At 39.3% G+C, this 6,421-nt stretch overlaps 1 long non-coding RNA gene across 1 annotated transcript; it reads right to left on the bottom strand.

Annotated features, from left to right (window-relative positions):
* Window positions 1-1,613: 1,613 nt before the first annotated feature.
* LOC127854221 (uncharacterized) lies at window positions 1,614-6,082 on the bottom strand. The gene is made up of 3 exons (XR_008036971.1): window positions 5,459-6,082; window positions 3,675-4,475; window positions 1,614-1,758 (listed from the first exon to the last, which is right to left on the bottom strand). It is a non-coding gene; the product is annotated as an uncharacterized LOC127854221 (long non-coding RNA).
* Between the last annotated feature and the right edge of the window lie 339 nt (window positions 6,083-6,421).

The raw sequence follows: 6,421 nt of genomic DNA, 5'->3' as shown, positions 1-6,421 counted from the left end.
AAAAATTTGGGTACGAAAATTTTGGGTACGAAAAAAATTTGGTACGAAAAAAATTAGCGTACGAAACATTTTTGGTACGAAAAAAAGTTTAGGGGTACGGGGAAGTAGTACGCGTGGGTAACTTGACCCATTGAGCGAAACTGGGAGGCGGGTCACATTCTTGTTCATTAAGTATGGCAATACATTCATGATGATTCTCGAAAGTAGGTATGAGCACATAGCCGGACCATGTGAGCTCAATCGTATGAGCACTTGACTATCCGAGTTCGCCCGCCGAACATATGGATAAGTTAACTAATAGCGAAATGACCTTATACATGTATATGCTGAAATCTAACAATCGAACGAAATATCAAACATGGTATGTACACTTAGGTGGTTGTGTAATTTCTGTTAGAATATCGTATTCAATATGTAAATTTTAAATGCCCGCACTTGAGTTTGTTGCCTTGTTTGAGTCTATACGCGCCTAGGCTGCACCCAGTGTGTGTATTTGTGTTTTTCCAAGGTAATGAGTTACCTCCGCGCTGAGGCTGCATAATGTTGGGACCCGGAGTGTGTCCAGCACTCCTACCTAATAAGATTAGATTGACGACAGTTGGGACGAATTTTGAATGATAGCTGCAATTTCCAGCTAATTGTTTTGTACTGAAATACTTTTCAATTTTTTATATGGTCAAATGCTGCAGGGGGGATGAGATTTTCCCGGGAAAAAAACAACGGTCATGAATGGTGACCATAAAACATACAAAATATAACATTGCGCCGGGAGCGGGAATCGAACCGGTGTCGTAAAGGTGAAAAAGCGAACGTCCTTACCACTGCGCTAGCGGGACGGACAAGGTTTTGGTGACGCCATGGTGTGGAACGTGCAGTTCCATGGAAACGAGAGGAACATGACCCATGTTCCTCTCGTTTCCATGGAACTGCATCGGTGGTCACGTGGTATTAGACCGGAAGCGGTACTGTGCGGTCAGATCCAGGACGCTAGCGTGTTATGTGGTAAGCGTAATTACAAATTTTAATGCTGGCTAAAATATAACTGCGAGCTGGGTAATTCTATAACATTTCAATGAAAGGTATTTTCAACGTTGACCTTCGGAAAATGTGTAAAAATGATCTAGGCTAGAACCTGAATGTTTATGTTCTTTTAGATGGGCCGCTCAATGTGTCGGATGTTTCTAGCACGCTGCTTCCGAAAGTAAGAGGTTAAGACATTAGTTTTAGATACAACGGGTAGTGTAAAATAAAATAATGATTGTATGTGTTAAGTCTGAAATGAATACGCAATAATAAAACGAACAAACAGAAAACGTTCTTGTGAATAGGAGGTGTCGTAGATGGAAAGGGAAACAATTTTATACTTGTAATCGCACACGTGCTCATTAATATAATTGTTGGCTCTCTTAGAAAAGATATCGCGGTGTCATACGGAAAACACAGACTTTACGTATATTTATTTTTATCATACCACCGCATTGATATCTGCCATATATAACGTTGCCAGATATATTATTTTATATCATGGTCAACAGGAAGTTCTTATATCAGTCAATGTTTGGAGTTACGTGGGATTTGCAATAAAGTCAACACTTTTATATAACATATATTCTCATGTCAAAAGGCAGCTCGTGTCTGGAAGATGAACCACGAGGGCGAGTGGCGGGCGGTGTGCGACGACGGATTTGGCGCGCGGCAAGGGACCGTCGTTTGTCGGATGATGGGCTTCAAGTAAGTCCGGTGTTGGTATATTAACATCTTAAAAATACAGCATCTTAAGATGAATCTTTTTATTCTGATCAGAATTCTAAACATATTATGAGGCTTAAAAAAGAAAGTAGGCCGACATTTCAACGAGTCTTGATATGGGAAAATGGGGCTTAATCCATGTGTGGGAAGTGTCGTCCGGCAATCAGGGACGGCAATTTTAGCGCTATCGTTATTTTTTTTGTTTAAATGAAGTCTTCCAAACGAAAATCCAGTGCAGTCGGTTAGTGTCGTCAATTATTATCCTGTGCGGACTTCACAGCCTGATCAGGGCGACACTTCCCTAGAACGAGGCCAATGTGTATTAACATGTTTGAACATCTCGCCGTTTTAACAGTACTTAGTCCCATCACAGAGGTCAAATAACTTACACATACTTTTTGAGCAAGCATGGCCGATCTAAGGACTTGAAGGCATCTTTTTAAGTTTTGGTAAATTGACAAAATGTCAACAAATTGTTTCAGATTCGCAAAGTTTCGTTGTAATTATGATATTTTATAGTATAATGTAATTCTGAACATTTACTATCCTCTAAAATATCCATTATATGCATCTTATGATAATTTAAAAACATGAAAATTATAAAGCGCTGCAACGCAAAACGATTAAAAAATTTGGAGAGTCTTTGTTGGTGTCGTTAAATTGTGTGACACTACGAGGATTGCTTATATAAAGTATAAAACACACCAAACATAGTATCAGCACGGATGGACGAGTGGTCTAAGCGATAGACATTTGAGCCCAATTGTGGGTTACTTTTTTTTAGTTTTTGTTTACAAGAACTTTTTAGATCCAATGTTTACATTTATCAATATTAAGCACGTAAAGAAAAACTTCAATGCATGCCAAAATCAGTGAAAAGGCCCCTTTAAAATACAATTAAATACACTGTAAGAAAAATAAAAAAGTAACCCTCAACTGGGCTGGAACAACTGACCCCTGGAGTAAAAGGCTATCGCTTAGACCACTCGGCCATCCTTGCTCATACAATGATTGATGTATTTTTATACTATAAGGAAGCAATCCTTGTAGTATCCCCCCAAAAAAAGACGACAACATAAATCGCCAAATTATTCAATCGTTTTGCTTTGCAACGCTTTATAATTTTCAGGTTTTTAAATCCTCAAAAGATGCATATGATGGATATTTAAGAGCATGAAACATGATCAGTTTTACTGTTTCCTCACAATTATCGCTTGCTTATTCATTCAAGGTTCAAGTGTGAACTTCCTGCTTGTAACGTTCACAAGTGTCGGGTTTATGTTTGCGAGCTATTGGAGATATTGTTATGAGAAACCGGGCTTAATGAAAGTGCGTAAATTGTCGTCCCATATTTGCCTGTGAAGACCGAACAGATTAATCAGGCACGACACTTTCCGCCTAAACAGGATTTTAGTAGAGAAGAGACTAACTTTAGACGAAAATTTTCATCAAAACGGAAAGTGTTGTCCCTTTTTAGCTTGATCAGACAGCACAGGCTAATAAGGGACGACACTTTACGCTCATGCACTAAGCCATGTCGTTTTCCAAAACGTTGCTATAAATTATGCACCACACCATAATAGTTTATATGAGCCTCGTTCTGCGAAAACCGGGCTTAATGCATGTGCGTAAAATGTCATCCCAGATTAGCCTGTGAAGTCTGTACATGCTAATCAAGGATTATTGTCTCCCTTAATTAGATATTGGCTAATGAGAAACCTCCTTTTAACAAAAACTTTCATAAAATCGGAAAGTGTCGTCCTTGATAAGCATACGTAGACTGCACAGGCTTATCTGGGACGATACATTGCGCACATTCATTAAGCTCTGTTTTCCCAGAAAGAGGCTCAAATGCTTCCGCTTTAAGTTTGCCGTTTATTTTTCTGTACAGTTGAGCAAGAGAAACACAATTGAAACTTGCGTACCTCTTTGTTTTTTTCTGATCAGGCGGCATGCGACTTTGAGGGCGGGAACTGCGGGTACCGTGTCGGGTCGTCTACCCCTGCCAGCTACCAGATGGGACCCAGAGATAATTCCGGTGAATAAGGTTATGAAAAGTTGAAGAAGAGTCGGTTGTGCAATTACTATTTACGTGCGGATTATCGTGATTTTCGCAACTCAATATTTACCAGGTAATACAAATGAAGTTGCATGTTGCTTAGAAATAAGTATTTTTTTTCACCAATCAGATACTTCGCAATATTCCTATATAAATAAACCTTAACTTTTCCTTCTTGTTCTCTTCTTCTTTCCAATCTTAATTTAAACAGGTATTGAAAATCACATTTCTTTGGAGGCCTCAGTTACCCATAAATCAATATTCATATTCCGGAACTCACTCATCCGTCGACATAATAATATCACTTTTTTATTATTCTTCTCTACCCGTTTCTTCTTCTATCCTCTTTTTTCTTCATTTTTCTTCATTCAAACCAATATCGAAAACCATCTATTATTAATATATATTACAATTAATAATTATCTCACTTATTCATTCATGAATCCACATTCATATGCTTACTTTACCATCGACATAATCTCACCATTTAAATGTCGCCGAAGCGTAGTAGATATGGTGTTCGTCTAGCGACTGGGTGGTCACGGGTTCGACTCCCCTGTGGGAACTTTCTTTCTTTCTCCCCAAAGACACCAAGTACTGGTTCTTCCCATGAAACTGGTTTGGGAGATTTACTTACAGTAAGCTTTAGGCTTTCGATGCAAACTACCTGAAATAAATCGATTAAATTCAAATTATACACTCTTCCTCATGCAGAGCTGTCGACCAAGTTCAACCCCCGGCACAGTGGTCTTGCGGGGAAGGAGCGTGGCCAGATGGCGGGGCGCGTAGTGTAGGAATTTACTCATACCGAGGTTAGGTGTTAAATTTCCGTACACGCATGAACAAATGATGGCTCATTTAACAGTTCAACCACGTTTTTTGCACCGTATGTAATAACGATGCCTGTAATAAATGACAGGGATATAAAGTGAAACTTAATGACTTACATACAACAGTTTATTATACAATTTTATTACACATGTTCTTAACAAAGGTTTATAGGTGGAAATGAGAAATGAAATATGTATTAAAGTTACATTCGAAAGTGGCAAAGCATCTGTAGGTACTATTTGTCTACGTGATGATCTTACTGAAATTAACAGGCCACGTAACCCACACTGTTTAGCACTACTACGGATTTTAATGTAGTATGCCCCCCATAATGCGGTAAGCATTAAACATTGTACGTGACCATCCGACCGTCTGATCGTCCTACCAGATTCCACATAATTATGACGCTTTGCTTATTGTTGTTGATAAGTGAAATATATTTATTTCAGCTCGATTTCGTCGAAAGCTCAAGGCTTATTGAAACGCTCTCAAGTCTTTTTCCTTGGAAGAAACAGTACTTGGTATCTGTTTGGAAGATCTAAAGAACGTTCCCCGAATGGCGATTGAACCCGTGACCTACCGGTCGCTAGGCGAACACTATACCCACAACGCCATCACCACCTCATTATTTCTCCAGTATAAACTTCATGGACCCCAAAATTGTACTTGACTTCTTTAAAAAATACCAAGCGAATTTGACTTAAACTTTAAAAGCTGAAAGTTGTTTGTTTAAGCAAATTCTTTTTTAAAGTACTTTTGCATTGCCGGTGTTATAATATGTTTCATTGGGACATCACAGTTTTGTGTATTTTAGAGTACCGGTATATCACGTTTGTCCGCGCCGAGGTCCTATTCGAGGATCCGATTTGTGCCCCTGTTATCCTTTACAATTGACACATTACCGACTTGGAGACTTGTCATGCGATGAGGAATCCGAGTTTCCTTCGTAAACATCGCATGTTAAATACGATCACTAGCAAATTCTTATCTGGCCGCGTTTTGCTTAACTGTGCATCATGCATACGCATAAAGTATTTTCCCACACAAGCCTGTTAGTCCGCTTAGGCAATCGGGGGCAAAACTGTATGATTTTATGGATTGTGTCGATACAAATTGAAGCGGAAAGTATCGTCCCAGCAGAAACTTTACTCACATGCTTTTAGCCCCATTTTACCAGAACGAGGCTAATGTCCCAGAATGAGGCACCTTAAAGGTGTGTGTACTTATCTTATCTTAGACGGCGTAGCGGACTTGGCTTAATATTCACAGATTGGAGTGTGAAATGTGCACCGGCCAATTAGGTACAACACTTTCCGCGTACACTTGATTTTGTTCAAAAGAGACCTTCTAAAAACAAAAAATAATCTATAAAAGCGTATTTCCTGATTAGCCTGTTCGGACTGCACAGGTAAAACTGTGAAGACACATTACCCACATATATTATCCCCGTTCTAACTGATCGTGACTTATTTTTACTAAAAGGTTTTATATTATATTTGAGGACTAAGCAATACAGAGAATACACGTCGCGCACCAGCGTGTTGGTACCCATGCCTCCGTCCCGCTATGGGTGCCTGCCCCAGTCACTCAAGTGTCAGTCATGTTGTGAGTTTCCGCGTCACAACCAACTGTATCACAGCCAATACAGACCTGGTTGGTACAAGCGAGACTGAGACTGTATGAAATGTTCACTTGACATGCATGGTCTGCATTGTTTCAACTTGCGTTAATCGATGAATTGGTGTTTATGTTAATAGTTCACATTTTGCTTTGGTTCCCATT

The sequence above is a fragment of the Dreissena polymorpha genome, chromosome 12 (assembly GCF_020536995.1).
Source record: "Dreissena polymorpha isolate Duluth1 chromosome 12, UMN_Dpol_1.0, whole genome shotgun sequence".
Taxonomy (NCBI): domain Eukaryota; kingdom Metazoa; phylum Mollusca; class Bivalvia; order Myida; family Dreissenidae; genus Dreissena; species Dreissena polymorpha.
The sequence above is the reverse complement of the archived record's forward strand: the minus strand, read 5'-3'. Positions and strand labels throughout refer to the sequence as shown.